The sequence below is a fragment of the Vigna unguiculata genome, chromosome 10, assembly GCF_037176805.1.
Source record: "Vigna unguiculata cultivar grain cowpea cultivar isolate G323 ecotype 2 chromosome 10, ASM3717680v1, whole genome shotgun sequence".
NCBI lineage: Eukaryota > Viridiplantae > Streptophyta > Magnoliopsida > Fabales > Fabaceae > Vigna > Vigna unguiculata.
In genome coordinates this window covers 39,508,786-39,524,558 of record NC_140801.1, presented here as the reverse complement: position 1 = coordinate 39,524,558, position 15,773 = coordinate 39,508,786, and the positions used below count along the sequence as shown (strand labels likewise).

Here is a 15,773-nt window from a genome sequence, read left to right as displayed (position 1 = left end):
TTTTTTTCTTTTTTTTTTTACGCCATTTTCATCACCGTTTTTTGCAATTAAATCCAATAGTACCACCTAAATGACTCAAACTACTGTTACCAAAATTTATTCGGACACAAACAACCCACTTCACGTCCCCGGGCCCCGCGCCTCACCAAGTTTTCAAACTTAGGCCCAATGCGAAACCCATATATACATTGATCGTGCAATACTTGACAGGTGCGATCATACCAGCACTAATGCACCGGATCCCATCAGAACTCCGCAGTTAAGCGTGCTTGGGCGAGAGTAGTACTAGGATGGGTGACCTCCTGGGAAGTCCTCGTGTTGCACCTCTTTTTTACGTTTTTTTCTTTTTTTTTACGCCATTTTCATCACCGTTTTTTGCAATTAAATCCAATAGTACCACCTAAATGACTCAAACTACTGTTACCAAAATTTATTCGGACACAAACAACCCACTTCACGTCCCCGGGCCCCGCGCCTCACCAAGTTTTCAAACTTAGGCCCAATGCGAAACCCATATATACATTGATCGTGCAATACTTGACAGGTGCGATCATACCAGCACTAATGCACCGGATCCCATCAGAACTCCGCAGTTAAGCGTGCTTGGGCGAGAGTAGTACTAGGATGGGTGACCTCCTGGGAAGTCCTCGTGTTGCACCTCTTTTTTACGTTTTTTTCTTTTTTTTTTTACGCCATTTTCATCACCGTTTTTTGCAATTAAATCCAATAGTACCACCTAAATGACTCAAACTACTGTTACCAAAATTTATTCGGACACAAACAACCCACTTCACGTCCCCGGGCCCCGCGCCTCACCAAGTTTTCAAACTTAGGCCCAATGCGAAACCCATATATACATTGATCGTGCAATACTTGACAGGTGCGATCATACCAGCACTAATGCACCGGATCCCATCAGAACTCCGCAGTTAAGCGTGCTTGGGCGAGAGTAGTACTAGGATGGGTGACCTCCTGGGAAGTCCTCGTGTTGCACCTCTTTTTTACGTTTTTTTCTTTTTTTTTACGCCATTTTCATCACCGTTTTTTGCAATTAAATCCAATAGTACCACCTAAATGACTCAAACTACTGTTACCAAAATTTATTCGGACACAAACAACCCACTTCACGTCCCCGGGCCCCGCGCCTCACCAAGTTTTCAAACTTAGGCCCAATGCGAAACCCATATATACATTGATCGTGCAATACTTGACAGGTGCGATCATACCAGCACTAATGCACCGGACCCCATCAGAACTCCGCAGTTAAGCGTGCTTGGGCGAGAGTAGTACTAGGATGGGTGACCTCCTGGGAAGTCCTCGTGTTGCACCTCTTTTTTACGTTTTTTTCTTTTTTTTTACGCCATTTTCATCACCGTTTTTTGCAATTAAATCCAATAGTACCACCTAAATGACTCAAACTACTGTTACCAAAATTTATTCGGACACAAACAACCCACTTCACGTCCCCGGGCCCCGCGCCTCACCAAGTTTTCAAACTTAGGCCCAATGCGAAACCCATATATACATTGATCGTGCAATACTTGACAGGTGCGATCATACCAGCACTAATGCACCGGATCCCATCAGAACTCCGCAGTTAAGCGTGCTTGGGCGAGAGTAGTACTAGGATGGGTGACCTCCTGGGAAGTCCTCGTGTTGCACCTCTTTTTTACGTTTTTTTCTTTTTTTTTACGCCATTTTCATCACCGTTTTTTGCAATTAAATCCAATAGTACCACCTAAATGACTCAAACTACTGTTACCAAAATTTATTCGGACACAAACAACCCACTTCACGTCCCCGGGCCCCGCGCCTCACCAAGTTTTCAAACTTAGGCCCAATGCGAAACCCATATATACATTGATCGTGCAATACTTGACAGGTGCGATCATACCAGCACTAATGCACCGGACCCCATCAGAACTCCGCAGTTAAGCGTGCTTGGGCGAGAGTAGTACTAGGATGGGTGACCTCCTGGGAAGTCCTCGTGTTGCACCTCTTTTTTACGTTTTTTTCTTTTTTTTTACGCCATTTTCATCACCGTTTTTTGCAATTAAATCCAATAGTACCACCTAAATGACTCAAACTACTGTTACCAAAATTTATTCGGACACAAACAACCCACTTCACGTCCCCGGGCCCCGCGCCTCACCAAGCTTTCAAACTTAGGCCCAATGCGAAACCCATATATACATTGATCGTGCAATACTTGACAGGTGCGATCATACCAGCACTAATGCACCGGATCCCATCAGAACTCCGCAGTGAAGCGGGCTTGGGCGAGAGTAGTACTAGGATGGGTGACCTCCTGGGAAGTCCTCGTGTTGCACCTCTTTTTTACGTTTTTTTCTTTTTTTTTACGCCATTTTCATCACCGTTTTTTGCAATTAAATCCAATAGTACCACCTAAATGACTCAAACTACTGTTACCAAAATTTATTCGGACACAAACAACCCACTTCACGTCCCCGGGCCCCGCGCCTCACCAAGTTTTCAAACTTAGGCCCAATGCGAAACCCATATATACATTGATCGTGCAATACTTGACAGGTGCGATCATACCAGCACTAATGCACCGGATCCCATCAGAACTCCGCAGTTAAGCGTGCTTGGGCGAGAGTAGTACTAGGATGGGTGACCTCCTGGGAAGTCCTCGTGTTGCACCTCTTTTTTACGTTTTTTTCTTTTTTTTTTTTACGCCATTTTCATCACCGTTTTTTGCAATTAAATCCAATAGTACCACCTAAATGACTCAAACTACTGTTACCAAAATTTATTCGGACACAAACAACCCACTTCACGTCCCCGGGCCCCGCGCCTCACCAAGTTTTCAAACTTAGGCCCAATGCGAAACCCATATATACATTGATCGTGCAATACTTGACAGGTGCGATCATACCAGCACTAATGCACCGGATCCCATCAGAACTCCGCAGTTAAGCGTGCTTGGGCGAGAGTAGTACTAGGATGGGTGACCTCCTGGGAAGTCCTCGTGTTGCACCTCTTTTTTACGTTTTTTTCTTTTTTTTTTTTACGCCATTTTCATCACCGTTTTTTGCAATTAAATCCAATAGTACCACCTAAATGACTCAAACTACTGTTACCAAAATTTATTCGGACACAAACAACCCACTTCACGTCCCCGGGCCCCGCGCCTCACCAAGTTTTCAAACTTAGGCCCAATGCGAAACCCATATATACATTGATCGTGCAATACTTGACAGGTGCGATCATACCAGCACTAATGCACCGGATCCCATCAAAACTCCGCAGTTAAGCGTGCTTGGGCGAGAGTAGTACTAGGATGGGTGACCTCCTGGGAAGTCCTCGTGTTGCACCTCTTTTTTACGTTTTTTTCTTTTTTTTTACGCCATTTTCATCACCGTTTTTTGCAATTAAATCCAATAGTACCACCTAAATGACTCAAACTACTGTTACCAAAATTTATTCGGACACAAACAACCCACTTCACGTCCCCGGGCCCCGCGCCTCACCAAGTTTTCAAACTTAGGCCCAATGCGAAACCCATATATACATTGATCGTGCAATACTTGACAGGTGCGATCATACCAGCACTAATGCACCGGATCCCATCAGAACTCCGCAGTTAAGCGTGCTTGGGCGAGAGTAGTACTAGGATGGGTGACCTCCTGGGAAGTCCTCGTGTTGCACCTCTTTTTTACGTTTTTTTCTTTTTTTTTTTACGCCATTTTCATCACCGTTTTTTGCAATTAAATCCAATAGTACCACCTAAATGACTCAAACTACTGTTACCAAAATTTATTCGGACACAAACAACCCACTTCACGTCCCCGGGCCCCGCGCCTCACCAAGTTTTCAAACTTAGGCCCAATGCGAAACCCATATATACATTGATCGTGCAATACTTGACAGGTGCGATCATACCAGCACTAATGCACCGGATCCCATCAGAACTCCGCAGTTAAGCGTGCTTGGGCGAGAGTAGTACTAGGATGGGTGACCTCCTGGGAAGTCCTCGTGTTGCACCTCTTTTTTACGTTTTTTTCTTTTTTTTTACGCCATTTTCATCACCGTTTTTTGCAATTAAATCCAATAGTACCACCTAAATGACTCAAACTACTGTTACCAAAATTTATTCGGACACAAACAACCCACTTCACGTCCCCGGGCCCCGCGCCTCACCAAGTTTTCAAACTTAGGCCCAATGCGAAACCCATATATACATTGATCGTGCAATACTTGACAGGTGCGATCATACCAGCACTAATGCACCGGATCCCATCAGAACTCCGCAGTTAAGCGTGCTTGGGCGAGAGTAGTACTAGGATGGGTGACCTCCTGGGAAGTCCTCGTGTTGCACCTCTTTTTTACGTTTTTTTCTTTTTTTTTTACGCCATTTTCATCACCGTTTTTTGCAATTAAATCCAATAGTACCACCTAAATGACTCAAACTACTGTTACCAAAATTTATTCGGACACAAACAACCCACTTCACGTCCCCGGGCCCCGCGCCTCACCAAGTTTTCAAACTTAGGCCCAATGCGAAACCCATATATACATTGATCGTGCAATACTTGACAGGTGCGATCATACCAGCACTAATGCACCGGATCCCATCAGAACTCCGCAGTTAAGCGTGCTTGGGCGAGAGTAGTACTAGGATGGGTGACCTCCTGGGAAGTCCTCGTGTTGCACCTCTTTTTTACGTTTTTTTCTTTTTTTTTACGCCATTTTCATCACCGTTTTTTGCAATTAAATCCACTAGTACCACCTAAATGACTCAAACTACTGTTACCAAAATTTATTCGGACACAAACAACCCACTTCACGTCCCCGGGCCCCGCGCCTCACCAAGTTTTCAAACTTAGGCCCAATGCGAAACCCATATATACATTGATCGTGCAATACTTGACAGGTGCGATCATACCAGCACTAATGCACCGGATCCCATCAGAACTCCGCAGTTAAGCGTGCTTGGGCGAGAGTAGTACTAGGATGGGTGACCTCCTGGGAAGTCCTCGTGTTGCACCTCTTTTTTACGTTTTTTTCTTTTTTTTTTTACGCCATTTTCATCACCGTTTTTTGCAATTAAATCCAATAGTACCACCTAAATGACTCAAACTACTGTTACCAAAATTTATTCGGACACAAACAACCCACTTCACGTCCCCGGGCCCCGCGCCTCACCAAGTTTTCAAACTTAGGCCCAATGCGAAACCCATATATACATTGATCGTGCAATACTTGACAGGTGCGATCATACCAGCACTAATGCACCGGATCCCATCAGAACTCCGCAGTTAAGCGTGCTTGGGCGAGAGTAGTACTAGGATGGGTGACCTCCTGGGAAGTCCTCGTGTTGCACCTCTTTTTTACGTTTTTTTCTTTTTTTTTACGCCATTTTCATCACCGTTTTTTGCAATTAAATCCAATAGTACCACCTAAATGACTCAAACTACTGTTACCAAAATTTATTCGGACACAAACAACCCACTTCACGTCCCCGGGCCCCGCGCCTCACCAAGTTTTCAAACTTAGGCCCAATGCGAAACCCATATATACATTGATCGTGCAATACTTGACAGGTGCGATCATACCAGCACTAATGCACCGGACCCCATCAGAACTCCGCAGTTAAGCGTGCTTGGGCGAGAGTAGTACTAGGATGGGTGACCTCCTGGGAAGTCCTCGTGTTGCACCTCTTTTTTACGTTTTTTTCTTTTTTTTTACGCCATTTTCATCACCGTTTTTTGCAATTAAATCCAATAGTACCACCTAAATGACTCAAACTACTGTTACCAAAATTTATTCGGACACAAACAACCCACTTCACGTCCCCGGGCCCCGCGCCTCACCAAGTTTTCAAACTTAGGCCCAATGCGAAACCCATATATACATTGATCGTGCAATACTTGACAGGTGCGATCATACCAGCACTAATGCACCGGATCCCATCAGAACTCCGCAGTTAAGCGTGCTTGGGCGAGAGTAGTACTAGGATGGGTGACCTCCTGGGAAGTCCTCGTGTTGCACCTCTTTTTTACGTTTTTTTCTTTTTTTTTACGCCATTTTCATCACCGTTTTTTGCAATTAAATCCAATAGTACCACCTAAATGACTCAAACTACTGTTACCAAAATTTATTCGGACACAAACAACCCACTTCACGTCCCCGGGCCCCGCGCCTCACCAAGTTTTCAAACTTAGGCCCAATGCGAAACCCATATATACATTGATCGTGCAATACTTGACAGGTGCGATCATACCAGCACTAATGCACCGGATCCCATCAGAACTCCGCAGTTAAGCGTGCTTGGGCGAGAGTAGTACTAGGATGGGTGACCTCCTGGGAAGTCCTCGTGTTGCACCTCTTTTTTACGTTTTTTTCTTTTTTTTTTACGCCATTTTCATCACCGTTTTTTGCAATTAAATCCAATAGTACCACCTAAATGACTCAAACTACTGTTACCAAAATTTATTCGGACACAAACAACCCACTTCACGTCCCCGGGCCCCGCGCCTCACCAAGTTTTCAAACTTAGGCCCAATGCGAAACCCATATATACATTGATCGTGCAATACTTGACAGGTGCGATCATACCATCACTAACGCACCGGACCCCATCAGAACTCCGCAGTTAAGCGTGCTTGGGCGAGAGTAGTACTAGGATGGGTGACCTCCTGGGAAGTCCTCGTGTTGCACCTCTTTTTTACGTTTTTTTCTTTTTTTTTACGCCATTTTCATCACCGTTTTTTGCAATTAAATCCAATAGTACCACCTAAATGACTCAAACTACTGTTACCAAAATTTATTCGGACACAAACAACCCACTTCACGTCCCCGGGCCCCGCGCCTCACCAAGTTTTCAAACTTAGGCCCAATGCGAAACCCATATATACATTGATCGTGCAATACTTGACAGGTGCGATCATACCAGCACTAATGCACCGGATCCCATCAGAACTCCGCAGTTAAGCGTGCTTGGGCGAGAGTAGTACTAGGATGGGTGACCTCCTGGGAAGTCCTCGTGTTGCACCTCTTTTTTACGTTTTTTTCTTTTTTTTTTACGCCATTTTCATCACCGTTTTTTGCAATTAAATCCAATAGTACCACCTAAATGACTCAAACTACTGTTACCAAAATTTATTCGGACACAAACAACCCACTTCACGTCCCCGGGCCCCGCGCCTCACCAAGTTTTCAAACTTAGGCCCAATGCGAAACCCATATATACATTGATCGTGCAATACTTGACAGGTGCGATCATACCAGCACTAATGCACCGGATCCCATCAGAACTCCGCAGTTAAGCGTGCTTGGGCGAGAGTAGTACTAGGATGGGTGACCTCCTGGGAAGTCCTCGTGTTGCACCTCTTTTTTACGTTTTTTTCTTTTTTTTTTTTACGCCATTTTCATCACCGTTTTTTGCAATTAAATCCAATAGTACCACCTAAATGACTCAAACTACTGTTACCAAAATTTATTCGGACACAAACAACCCACTTCACGTCCCCGGGCCCCGCGCCTCACCAAGTTTTCAAACTTAGGCCCAATGCGAAACCCATATATACATTGATCGTGCAATACTTGACAGGTGCGATCATACCAGCACTAATGCACCGGATCCCATCAAAACTCCGCAGTTAAGCGTGCTTGGGCGAGAGTAGTACTAGGATGGGTGACCTCCTGGGAAGTCCTCGTGTTGCACCTCTTTTTTACGTTTTTTTCTTTTTTTTTACGCCATTTTCATCACCGTTTTTTGCAATTAAATCCAATAGTACCACCTAAATGACTCAAACTACTGTTACCAAAATTTATTCGGACACAAACAACCCACTTCACGTCCCCGGGCCCCGCGCCTCACCAAGTTTTCAAACTTAGGCCCAATGCGAAACCCATATATACATTGATCGTGCAATACTTGACAGGTGCGATCATACCAGCACTAATGCACCGGATCCCATCAGAACTCCGCAGTTAAGCGTGCTTGGGCGAGAGTAGTACTAGGATGGGTGACCTCCTGGGAAGTCCTCGTGTTGCACCTCTTTTTTACGTTTTTTTCTTTTTTTTTTTACGCCATTTTCATCACCGTTTTTTGCAATTAAATCCAATAGTACCACCTAAATGACTCAAACTACTGTTACCAAAATTTATTCGGACACAAACAACCCACTTCACGTCCCCGGGCCCCGCGCCTCACCAAGTTTTCAAACTTAGGCCCAATGCGAAACCCATATATACATTGATCGTGCAATACTTGACAGGTGCGATCATACCAGCACTAATGCACCGGATCCCATCAGAACTCCGCAGTTAAGCGTGCTTGGGCGAGAGTAGTACTAGGATGGGTGACCTCCTGGGAAGTCCTCGTGTTGCACCTCTTTTTTACGTTTTTTTCTTTTTTTTTACGCCATTTTCATCACCGTTTTTTGCAATTAAATCCAATAGTACCACCTAAATGACTCAAACTACTGTTACCAAAATTTATTCGGACACAAACAACCCACTTCACGTCCCCGGGCCCCGCGCCTCACCAAGTTTTCAAACTTAGGCCCAATGCGAAACCCATATATACATTGATCGTGCAATACTTGACAGGTGCGATCATACCAGCACTAATGCACCGGATCCCATCAGAACTCCGCAGTTAAGCGTGCTTGGGCGAGAGTAGTACTAGGATGGGTGACCTCCTGGGAAGTCCTCGTGTTGCACCTCTTTTTTACGTTTTTTTCTTTTTTTTTACGCCATTTTCATCACCGTTTTTTGCAATTAAATCCAATAGTACCACCTAAATGACTCAAACTACTGTTACCAAAATTTATTCGGACACAAACAACCCACTTCACGTCCCCGGGCCCCGCGCCTCACCAAGTTTTCAAACTTAGGCCCAATGCGAAACCCATATATACATTGATCGTGCAATACTTGACAGGTGCGATCATACCAGCACTAATGCACCGGATCCCATCAGAACTCCGCAGTTAAGCGTGCTTGGGCGAGAGTAGTACTAGGATGGGTGACCTCCTGGGAAGTCCTCGTGTTGCACCTCTTTTTTACGTTTTTTTCTTTTTTTTTTACGCCATTTTCATCACCGTTTTTTGCAATTAAATCCAATAGTACCACCTAAATGACTCAAACTACTGTTACCAAAATTTATTCGGACACAAACAACCCACTTCACGTCCCCGGGCCCCGCGCCTCACCAAGTTTTCAAACTTAGGCCCAATGCGAAACCCATATATACATTGATCGTGCAATACTTGACAGGTGCGATCATACCAGCACTAACGCACCGGACCCCATCAGAACTCCGCAGTTAAGCGTGCTTGGGCGAGAGTAGTACTAGGATGGGTGACCTCCTGGGAAGTCCTCGTGTTGCACCTCTTTTTTACGTTTTTTTCTTTTTTTTTACGCCATTTTCATCACCGTTTTTTGCAATTAAATCCAATAGTACCACCTAAATGACTCAAACTACTGTTACCAAAATTTATTCGGACACAAACAACCCACTTCACGTCCCCGGGCCCCGCGCCTCACCAAGTTTTCAAACTTAGGCCCAATGCGAAACCCATATATACATTGATCGTGCAATACTTGACAGGTGCGATCATACCAGCACTAATGCACCGGATCCCATCAGAACTCCGCAGTTAAGCGTGCTTGGGCGAGAGTAGTACTAGGATGGGTGACCTCCTGGGAAGTCCTCGTGTTGCACCTCTTTTTTACGTTTTTTTCTTTTTTTTTACGCCATTTTCATCACCGTTTTTTGCAATTAAATCCAATAGTACCACCTAAATGACTCAAACTACTGTTACCAAAATTTATTCGGACACAAACAACCCACTTCACGTCCCCGGGCCCCGCGCCTCACCAAGTTTTCAAACTTAGGCCCAATGCGAAACCCATATATACATTGATCGTGCAATACTTGACAGGTGCGATCATACCATCACTAACGCACCGGACCCCATCAGAACTCCGCAGTTAAGCGTGCTTGGGCGAGAGTAGTACTAGGATGGGTGACCTCCTGGGAAGTCCTCGTGTTGCACCTCTTTTTTACGTTTTTTTCTTTTTTTTTACGCCATTTTCATCACCGTTTTTTGCAATTAAATCCAATAGTACCACCTAAATGACTCAAACTACTGTTACCAAAATTTATTCGGACACAAACAACCCACTTCACGTCCCCGGGCCCCGCGCCTCACCAAGTTTTCAAACTTAGGCCCAATGCGAAACCCATATATACATTGATCGTGCAATACTTGACAGGTGCGATCATACCAGCACTAATGCACCGGATCCCATCAGAACTCCGCAGTTAAGCGTGCTTGGGCGAGAGTAGTACTAGGATGGGTGACCTCCTGGGAAGTCCTCGTGTTGCACCTCTTTTTTACGTTTTTTTCTTTTTTTTTTACGCCATTTTCATCACCGTTTTTTGCAATTAAATCCAATAGTACCACCTAAATGACTCAAACTACTGTTACCAAAATTTATTCGGACACAAACAACCCACTTCACGTCCCCGGGCCCCGCGCCTCACCAAGTTTTCAAACTTAGGCCCAATGCGAAACCCATATATACATTGATCGTGCAATACTTGACAGGTGCGATCATACCAGCACTAATGCACCGGATCCCATCAGAACTACGCAGTTAAGCGTGCTTGGGCGAGAGTAGTACTAGGATGGGTGACCTCCTGGGAAGTCCTCGTGTTGCACCTCTTTTTTACGTTTTTTTCTTTTTTTTTACGCCATTTTCATCACCGTTTTTTGCAATTAAATCCAATAGTACCACCTAAATGACTCAAACTACTGTTACCAAAATTTATTCGGACACAAACAACCCACTTCACGTCCCCGGGCCCCGCGCCTCACCAAGTTTTCAAACTTAGGCCCAATGCGAAACCCATATATACATTGATCGTGCAATACTTGACAGGTGCGATCATACCAGCACTAATGCACCGGATCCCATCAGAACTCCGCAGTTAAGCGTGCTTGGGCGAGAGTAGTACTAGGATGGGTGACCTCCTGGGAAGTCCTCGTGTTGCACCTCTTTTTTACGTTTTTTTCTTTTTTTTTTTACGCCATTTTCATCACCGTTTTTTGCAATTAAATCCAATAGTACCACCTAAATGACTCAAACTACTGTTACCAAAATTTATTCGGACACAAACAACCCACTTCACGTCCCCGGGCCCCGCGCCTCACCAAGTTTTCAAACTTAGGCCCAATGCGAAACCCATATATACATTGATCGTGCAATACTTGACAGGTGCGATCATACCAGCACTAATGCACCGGATCCCATCAAAACTCCGCAGTTAAGCGTGCTTGGGCGAGAGTAGTACTAGGATGGGTGACCTCCTGGGAAGTCCTCGTGTTGCACCTCTTTTTTACGTTTTTTTCTTTTTTTTTTTACGCCATTTTCATCACCGTTTTTTGCAATTAAATCCAATAGTACCACCTAAATGACTCAAACTACTGTTACCAAAATTTATTCGGACACAAACAACCCACTTCACGTCCCCGGGCCCCGCGCCTCACCAAGTTTTCAAACTTAGGCCCAATGCGAAACCCATATATACATTGATCGTGCAATACTTGACAGGTGCGATCATACCAGCACTAACGCACCGGACCCCATCAGAACTCCGCAGTTAAGCGTGCTTGGGCGAGAGTAGTACTAGGATGGGTGACCTCCTGGGAAGTCCTCGTGTTGCACCTCTTTTTTACGTTTTTTTCTTTTTTTTTACGCCATTTTCATCACCGTTTTTTGCAATTAAATCCAATAGTACCACCTAAATGACTCAAACTACTGTTACCAAAATTTATTCGGACACAAACAACCCACTTCACGTCCCCGGGCCCCGCGCCTCACCAAGTTTTCAAACTTAGGCCCAATGCGAAACCCATATATACATTGATCGTGCAATACTTGACAGGTGCGATCATACCAGCACTAATGCACCGGATCCCATCAGAACTCCGCAGTTAAGCGTGCTTGGGCGAGAGTAGTACTAGGATGGGTGACCTCCTGGGAAGTCCTCGTGTTGCACCTCTTTTTTACGTTTTTTTCTTTTTTTTTACGCCATTTTCATCACCGTTTTTTGCAATTAAATCCAATAGTACCACCTAAATGACTCAAACTACTGTTACCAAAATTTATTCGGACACAAACAACCCACTTCACGTCCCCGGGCCCCGCGCCTCACCAAGTTTTCAAACTTAGGCCCAATGCGAAACCCATATATACATTGATCGTGCAATACTTGACAGGTGCGATCATACCATCACTAACGCACCGGACCCCATCAGAACTCCGCAGTTAAGCGTGCTTGGGCGAGAGTAGTACTAGGATGGGTGACCTCCTGGGAAGTCCTCGTGTTGCACCTCTTTTTTACGTTTTTTTCTTTTTTTTTACGCCATTTTCATCACCGTTTTTTGCAATTAAATCCAATAGTACCACCTAAATGACTCAAACTACTGTTACCAAAATTTATTCGGACACAAACAACCCACTTCACGTCCCCGGGCCCCGCGCCTCACCAAGTTTTCAAACTTAGGCCCAATGCGAAACCCATATATACATTGATCGTGCAATACTTGACAGGTGCGATCATACCAGCACTAATGCACCGGATCCCATCAGAACTCCGCAGTTAAGCGTGCTTGGGCGAGAGTAGTACTAGGATGGGTGACCTCCTGGGAAGTCCTCGTGTTGCACCTCTTTTTTACGTTTTTTTCTTTTTTTTTTACGCCATTTTCATCACCGTTTTTTGCAATTAAATCCAATAGTACCACCTAAATGACTCAAACTACTGTTACCAAAATTTATTCGGACACAAACAACCCACTTCACGTCCCCGGGCCCCGCGCCTCACCAAGTTTTCAAACTTAGGCCCAATGCGAAACCCATATATACATTGATCGTGCAATACTTGACAGGTGCGATCATACCAGCACTAATGCACCGGATCCCATCAGAACTACGCAGTTAAGCGTGCTTGGGCGAGAGTAGTACTAGGATGGGTGACCTCCTGGGAAGTCCTCGTGTTGCACCTCTTTTTTACGTTTTTTTCTTTTTTTTTACGCCATTTTCATCACCGTTTTTTGCAATTAAATCCAATAGTACCACCTAAATGACTCAAACTACTGTTACCAAAATTTATTCGGACACAAACAACCCACTTCACGTCCCCGGGCCCCGCGCCTCACCAAGTTTTCAAACTTAGGCCCAATGCGAAACCCATATATACATTGATCGTGCAATACTTGACAGGTGCGATCATACCAGCACTAATGCACCGGATCCCATCAGAACTCCGCAGTTAAGCGTGCTTGGGCGAGAGTAGTACTAGGATGGGTGACCTCCTGGGAAGTCCTCGTGTTGCACCTCTTTTTTACGTTTTTTTCTTTTTTTTTACGCCATTTTCATCACCGTTTTTTGCAATTAAATCCAATAGTACCACCTAAATGACTCAAACTACTGTTACCAAAATTTATTCGGACACAAACAACCCACTTCACGTCCCCGGGCCCCGCGCCTCACCAAGTTTTCAAACTTAGGCCCAATGCGAAACCCATATATACATTGATCGTGCAATACTTGACAGGTGCGATCATACCAGCACTAATGCACCGGATCCCATCAGAACTCCGCAGTTAAGCGTGCTTGGGCGAGAGTAGTACTAGGATGGGTGACCTCCTGGGAAGTCCTCGTGTTGCACCTCTTTTTTACGTTTTTTTCTTTTTTTTTTTACGCCATTTTCATCACCGTTTTTTGCAATTAAATCCAATAGTACCACCTAAATGACTCAAACTACTGTTACCAAAATTTATTCGGACACAAACAACCCACTTCACGTCCCCGGGCCCCGCGCCTCACCAAGTTTTCAAACTTAGGCCCAATGCGAAACCCATATATACATTGATCGTGCAATACTTGACAGGTGCGATCATACCAGCACTAATGCACCGGATCCCATCAAAACTCCGCAGTTAAGCGTGCTTGGGCGAGAGTAGTACTAGGATGGGTGACCTCCTGGGAAGTCCTCGTGTTGCACCTCTTTTTTACGTTTTTTTCTTTTTTTTTTTACGCCATTTTCATCACCGTTTTTTGCAATTAAATCCAATAGTACCACCTAAATGACTCAAACTACTGTTACCAAAATTTATTCGGACACAAACAACCCACTTCACGTCCCCGGGCCCCGCGCCTCACCAAGTTTTCAAACTTAGGCCCAATGCGAAACCCATATATACATTGATCGTGCAATACTTGACAGGTGCGATCATACCAGCACTAACGCACCGGACCCCATCAGAACTCCGCAGTTAAGCGTGCTTGGGCGAGAGTAGTACTAGGATGGGTGACCTCCTGGGAAGTCCTCGTGTTGCACCTCTTTTTTACGTTTTTTTCTTTTTTTTTACGCCATTTTCATCACCGTTTTTTGCAATTAAATCCAATAGTACCACCTAAATGACTCAAACTACTGTTACCAAAATTTATTCGGACACAAACAACCCACTTCACGTCCCCGGGCCCCGCGCCTCACCAAGTTTTCAAACTTAGGCCCAATGCGAAACCCATATATACATTGATCGTGCAATACTTGACAGGTGCGATCATACCAGCACTAATGCACCGGATCCCATCAGAACTCCGCAGTTAAGCGTGCTTGGGCGAGAGTAGTATTAGGATGGGTGACCTCCTGGGAAGTCCTCGTGTTGCACCTCTTTTTTACGTTTTTTTCTTTTTTTTTACGCCATTTTCATCACCGTTTTTTGCAATTAAATCCAATAGTACCACCTAAATGACTCAAACTACTGTTACCAAAATTTATTCGGACACAAACAACCCACTTCACGTCCCCGGGCCCCGCGCCTCACCAAGTTTTCAAACTTAGGCCCAATGCGAAACCCATATATACATTGATCGTGCAATACTTGACAGGTGCGATCATACCATCACTAACGCACCGGACCCCATCAGAACTCCGCAGTTAAGCGTGCTTGGGCGAGAGTAGTACTAGGATGGGTGACCTCCTGGGAAGTCCTCGTGTTGCACCTCTTTTTTACGTTTTTTTCTTTTTTTTTACGCCATTTTCATCACCGTTTTTTGCAATTAAATCCAATAGTACCACCTAAATGACTCAAACTACTGTTACCAAAATTTATTCGGACACAAACAACCCACTTCACGTCCCCGGGCCCCGCGCCTCACCAAGTTTTCAAACTTAGGCCCAATGCGAAACCCATATATACATTGATCGTGCAATACTTGACAGGTGCGATCATACCAGCACTAATGCACCGGATCCCATCAGAACTCCGCAGTTAAGCGTGCTTGGGCGAGAGTAGTACTAGGATGGGTGACCTCCTGGGAAGTCCTCGTGTTGCACCTCTTTTTTACGTTTTTTTCTTTTTTTTTTACGCCATTTTCATCACCGTTTTTTGCAATTAAATCCAATAGTACCACCTAAATGACTCAAACTACTGTTACCAAAATTTATTCGGACACAAACAACCCACTTCACGTCCCCGGGCCCCGCGCCTCACCAAGTTTTCAAACTTAGGCCCAATGCGAAACCCATATATACATTGATCGTGCAATACTTGACAGGTGCGATCATACCAGCACTAATGCACCGGATCCCATCAGAACTACGCAGTTAAGCGTGCTTGGGCGAGAGTAGTACTAGGATGGGTGACCTCCTGGGAAGTCCTCGTGTTGCACCTCTTTTTTACGTTTTTTTCTTTTTTTTTACGCCATTTTCATCACCGTTTTTT

General features: G+C 44.8%; 47 non-coding genes across 47 annotated transcripts; all 47 read left to right on the top strand.

Annotated features, from left to right (window-relative positions):
* Positions 1–208: 208 nt before the first annotated feature.
* On the top strand, positions 209–327 carry LOC146882647 (5S ribosomal RNA). Its single transcript, XR_014985752.1, has one exon. It is a non-coding gene; the product is annotated as a 5S ribosomal RNA (ribosomal RNA).
* Positions 328–542: 215 nt separating this feature from the next.
* Positions 543–661, top strand: LOC146882646 (5S ribosomal RNA). Its single transcript, XR_014985751.1, has one exon. It is a non-coding gene; the product is annotated as a 5S ribosomal RNA (ribosomal RNA).
* Positions 662–878: 217 nt separating this feature from the next.
* Positions 879–997, top strand: LOC146882645 (5S ribosomal RNA). The gene has a single exon (XR_014985750.1). It is a non-coding gene; the product is annotated as a 5S ribosomal RNA (ribosomal RNA).
* A 215-nt stretch (positions 998–1,212) lies between these two features.
* Positions 1,213–1,331, top strand: LOC146882644 (5S ribosomal RNA). The gene has a single exon (XR_014986061.1). It is a non-coding gene; the product is annotated as a 5S ribosomal RNA (ribosomal RNA).
* Positions 1,332–1,546: 215 nt separating this feature from the next.
* On the top strand, positions 1,547–1,665 carry LOC146882643 (5S ribosomal RNA). The gene has a single exon (XR_014985749.1). It is a non-coding gene; the product is annotated as a 5S ribosomal RNA (ribosomal RNA).
* A 215-nt stretch (positions 1,666–1,880) lies between these two features.
* On the top strand, positions 1,881–1,999 carry LOC146882642 (5S ribosomal RNA). The gene has a single exon (XR_014986060.1). It is a non-coding gene; the product is annotated as a 5S ribosomal RNA (ribosomal RNA).
* A 215-nt stretch (positions 2,000–2,214) lies between these two features.
* LOC146882641 (5S ribosomal RNA) lies at positions 2,215–2,333 on the top strand. The gene has a single exon (XR_014985534.1). It is a non-coding gene; the product is annotated as a 5S ribosomal RNA (ribosomal RNA).
* A 215-nt stretch (positions 2,334–2,548) lies between these two features.
* LOC146882640 (5S ribosomal RNA) lies at positions 2,549–2,667 on the top strand. The gene has a single exon (XR_014985748.1). It is a non-coding gene; the product is annotated as a 5S ribosomal RNA (ribosomal RNA).
* Positions 2,668–2,885: 218 nt separating this feature from the next.
* LOC146882639 (5S ribosomal RNA) lies at positions 2,886–3,004 on the top strand. Its single transcript, XR_014985747.1, has one exon. It is a non-coding gene; the product is annotated as a 5S ribosomal RNA (ribosomal RNA).
* Positions 3,005–3,222: 218 nt separating this feature from the next.
* On the top strand, positions 3,223–3,341 carry LOC146882638 (5S ribosomal RNA). Its single transcript, XR_014985545.1, has one exon. It is a non-coding gene; the product is annotated as a 5S ribosomal RNA (ribosomal RNA).
* Positions 3,342–3,556: 215 nt separating this feature from the next.
* Positions 3,557–3,675, top strand: LOC146882637 (5S ribosomal RNA). The gene has a single exon (XR_014985746.1). It is a non-coding gene; the product is annotated as a 5S ribosomal RNA (ribosomal RNA).
* A 217-nt stretch (positions 3,676–3,892) lies between these two features.
* On the top strand, positions 3,893–4,011 carry LOC146882636 (5S ribosomal RNA). The gene has a single exon (XR_014985745.1). It is a non-coding gene; the product is annotated as a 5S ribosomal RNA (ribosomal RNA).
* Positions 4,012–4,226: 215 nt separating this feature from the next.
* On the top strand, positions 4,227–4,345 carry LOC146882635 (5S ribosomal RNA). The gene has a single exon (XR_014985744.1). It is a non-coding gene; the product is annotated as a 5S ribosomal RNA (ribosomal RNA).
* Positions 4,346–4,561: 216 nt separating this feature from the next.
* LOC146882634 (5S ribosomal RNA) lies at positions 4,562–4,680 on the top strand. Its single transcript, XR_014985743.1, has one exon. It is a non-coding gene; the product is annotated as a 5S ribosomal RNA (ribosomal RNA).
* Positions 4,681–4,895: 215 nt separating this feature from the next.
* On the top strand, positions 4,896–5,014 carry LOC146882633 (5S ribosomal RNA). The gene has a single exon (XR_014985742.1). It is a non-coding gene; the product is annotated as a 5S ribosomal RNA (ribosomal RNA).
* A 217-nt stretch (positions 5,015–5,231) lies between these two features.
* Positions 5,232–5,350, top strand: LOC146882632 (5S ribosomal RNA). The gene has a single exon (XR_014985741.1). It is a non-coding gene; the product is annotated as a 5S ribosomal RNA (ribosomal RNA).
* Positions 5,351–5,565: 215 nt separating this feature from the next.
* LOC146882631 (5S ribosomal RNA) lies at positions 5,566–5,684 on the top strand. Its single transcript, XR_014986059.1, has one exon. It is a non-coding gene; the product is annotated as a 5S ribosomal RNA (ribosomal RNA).
* Positions 5,685–5,899: 215 nt separating this feature from the next.
* LOC146882630 (5S ribosomal RNA) lies at positions 5,900–6,018 on the top strand. Its single transcript, XR_014985740.1, has one exon. It is a non-coding gene; the product is annotated as a 5S ribosomal RNA (ribosomal RNA).
* A 215-nt stretch (positions 6,019–6,233) lies between these two features.
* Positions 6,234–6,352, top strand: LOC146882629 (5S ribosomal RNA). The gene has a single exon (XR_014985739.1). It is a non-coding gene; the product is annotated as a 5S ribosomal RNA (ribosomal RNA).
* Positions 6,353–6,568: 216 nt separating this feature from the next.
* On the top strand, positions 6,569–6,687 carry LOC146882628 (5S ribosomal RNA). Its single transcript, XR_014985635.1, has one exon. It is a non-coding gene; the product is annotated as a 5S ribosomal RNA (ribosomal RNA).
* A 215-nt stretch (positions 6,688–6,902) lies between these two features.
* LOC146882627 (5S ribosomal RNA) lies at positions 6,903–7,021 on the top strand. The gene has a single exon (XR_014985738.1). It is a non-coding gene; the product is annotated as a 5S ribosomal RNA (ribosomal RNA).
* A 216-nt stretch (positions 7,022–7,237) lies between these two features.
* On the top strand, positions 7,238–7,356 carry LOC146882626 (5S ribosomal RNA). The gene has a single exon (XR_014985737.1). It is a non-coding gene; the product is annotated as a 5S ribosomal RNA (ribosomal RNA).
* Positions 7,357–7,574: 218 nt separating this feature from the next.
* Positions 7,575–7,693, top strand: LOC146882625 (5S ribosomal RNA). The gene has a single exon (XR_014985544.1). It is a non-coding gene; the product is annotated as a 5S ribosomal RNA (ribosomal RNA).
* Positions 7,694–7,908: 215 nt separating this feature from the next.
* LOC146882624 (5S ribosomal RNA) lies at positions 7,909–8,027 on the top strand. Its single transcript, XR_014985736.1, has one exon. It is a non-coding gene; the product is annotated as a 5S ribosomal RNA (ribosomal RNA).
* A 217-nt stretch (positions 8,028–8,244) lies between these two features.
* On the top strand, positions 8,245–8,363 carry LOC146882623 (5S ribosomal RNA). Its single transcript, XR_014985735.1, has one exon. It is a non-coding gene; the product is annotated as a 5S ribosomal RNA (ribosomal RNA).
* Positions 8,364–8,578: 215 nt separating this feature from the next.
* On the top strand, positions 8,579–8,697 carry LOC146882622 (5S ribosomal RNA). Its single transcript, XR_014985734.1, has one exon. It is a non-coding gene; the product is annotated as a 5S ribosomal RNA (ribosomal RNA).
* Positions 8,698–8,912: 215 nt separating this feature from the next.
* Positions 8,913–9,031, top strand: LOC146882621 (5S ribosomal RNA). The gene has a single exon (XR_014985733.1). It is a non-coding gene; the product is annotated as a 5S ribosomal RNA (ribosomal RNA).
* Positions 9,032–9,247: 216 nt separating this feature from the next.
* On the top strand, positions 9,248–9,366 carry LOC146882620 (5S ribosomal RNA). Its single transcript, XR_014986068.1, has one exon. It is a non-coding gene; the product is annotated as a 5S ribosomal RNA (ribosomal RNA).
* Positions 9,367–9,581: 215 nt separating this feature from the next.
* LOC146882619 (5S ribosomal RNA) lies at positions 9,582–9,700 on the top strand. Its single transcript, XR_014985732.1, has one exon. It is a non-coding gene; the product is annotated as a 5S ribosomal RNA (ribosomal RNA).
* Positions 9,701–9,915: 215 nt separating this feature from the next.
* Positions 9,916–10,034, top strand: LOC146882618 (5S ribosomal RNA). The gene has a single exon (XR_014985633.1). It is a non-coding gene; the product is annotated as a 5S ribosomal RNA (ribosomal RNA).
* Positions 10,035–10,249: 215 nt separating this feature from the next.
* On the top strand, positions 10,250–10,368 carry LOC146882617 (5S ribosomal RNA). The gene has a single exon (XR_014985731.1). It is a non-coding gene; the product is annotated as a 5S ribosomal RNA (ribosomal RNA).
* A 216-nt stretch (positions 10,369–10,584) lies between these two features.
* LOC146882616 (5S ribosomal RNA) lies at positions 10,585–10,703 on the top strand. The gene has a single exon (XR_014985603.1). It is a non-coding gene; the product is annotated as a 5S ribosomal RNA (ribosomal RNA).
* Positions 10,704–10,918: 215 nt separating this feature from the next.
* On the top strand, positions 10,919–11,037 carry LOC146882615 (5S ribosomal RNA). Its single transcript, XR_014985730.1, has one exon. It is a non-coding gene; the product is annotated as a 5S ribosomal RNA (ribosomal RNA).
* Positions 11,038–11,254: 217 nt separating this feature from the next.
* Positions 11,255–11,373, top strand: LOC146882614 (5S ribosomal RNA). Its single transcript, XR_014985543.1, has one exon. It is a non-coding gene; the product is annotated as a 5S ribosomal RNA (ribosomal RNA).
* Positions 11,374–11,590: 217 nt separating this feature from the next.
* Positions 11,591–11,709, top strand: LOC146882613 (5S ribosomal RNA). Its single transcript, XR_014986067.1, has one exon. It is a non-coding gene; the product is annotated as a 5S ribosomal RNA (ribosomal RNA).
* A 215-nt stretch (positions 11,710–11,924) lies between these two features.
* Positions 11,925–12,043, top strand: LOC146882612 (5S ribosomal RNA). The gene has a single exon (XR_014985729.1). It is a non-coding gene; the product is annotated as a 5S ribosomal RNA (ribosomal RNA).
* A 215-nt stretch (positions 12,044–12,258) lies between these two features.
* LOC146882611 (5S ribosomal RNA) lies at positions 12,259–12,377 on the top strand. Its single transcript, XR_014985632.1, has one exon. It is a non-coding gene; the product is annotated as a 5S ribosomal RNA (ribosomal RNA).
* Positions 12,378–12,592: 215 nt separating this feature from the next.
* LOC146882610 (5S ribosomal RNA) lies at positions 12,593–12,711 on the top strand. Its single transcript, XR_014985728.1, has one exon. It is a non-coding gene; the product is annotated as a 5S ribosomal RNA (ribosomal RNA).
* A 216-nt stretch (positions 12,712–12,927) lies between these two features.
* LOC146882609 (5S ribosomal RNA) lies at positions 12,928–13,046 on the top strand. Its single transcript, XR_014985602.1, has one exon. It is a non-coding gene; the product is annotated as a 5S ribosomal RNA (ribosomal RNA).
* Positions 13,047–13,261: 215 nt separating this feature from the next.
* Positions 13,262–13,380, top strand: LOC146882608 (5S ribosomal RNA). The gene has a single exon (XR_014985727.1). It is a non-coding gene; the product is annotated as a 5S ribosomal RNA (ribosomal RNA).
* Positions 13,381–13,595: 215 nt separating this feature from the next.
* On the top strand, positions 13,596–13,714 carry LOC146882607 (5S ribosomal RNA). The gene has a single exon (XR_014985725.1). It is a non-coding gene; the product is annotated as a 5S ribosomal RNA (ribosomal RNA).
* A 217-nt stretch (positions 13,715–13,931) lies between these two features.
* LOC146882606 (5S ribosomal RNA) lies at positions 13,932–14,050 on the top strand. The gene has a single exon (XR_014985542.1). It is a non-coding gene; the product is annotated as a 5S ribosomal RNA (ribosomal RNA).
* A 217-nt stretch (positions 14,051–14,267) lies between these two features.
* Positions 14,268–14,386, top strand: LOC146882605 (5S ribosomal RNA). Its single transcript, XR_014986066.1, has one exon. It is a non-coding gene; the product is annotated as a 5S ribosomal RNA (ribosomal RNA).
* Positions 14,387–14,601: 215 nt separating this feature from the next.
* Positions 14,602–14,720, top strand: LOC146882604 (5S ribosomal RNA). Its single transcript, XR_014986040.1, has one exon. It is a non-coding gene; the product is annotated as a 5S ribosomal RNA (ribosomal RNA).
* A 215-nt stretch (positions 14,721–14,935) lies between these two features.
* On the top strand, positions 14,936–15,054 carry LOC146882603 (5S ribosomal RNA). Its single transcript, XR_014985631.1, has one exon. It is a non-coding gene; the product is annotated as a 5S ribosomal RNA (ribosomal RNA).
* A 215-nt stretch (positions 15,055–15,269) lies between these two features.
* LOC146882602 (5S ribosomal RNA) lies at positions 15,270–15,388 on the top strand. Its single transcript, XR_014985724.1, has one exon. It is a non-coding gene; the product is annotated as a 5S ribosomal RNA (ribosomal RNA).
* Positions 15,389–15,604: 216 nt separating this feature from the next.
* LOC146882601 (5S ribosomal RNA) lies at positions 15,605–15,723 on the top strand. The gene has a single exon (XR_014985601.1). It is a non-coding gene; the product is annotated as a 5S ribosomal RNA (ribosomal RNA).
* Positions 15,724–15,773: the final 50 nt, after the last annotated feature.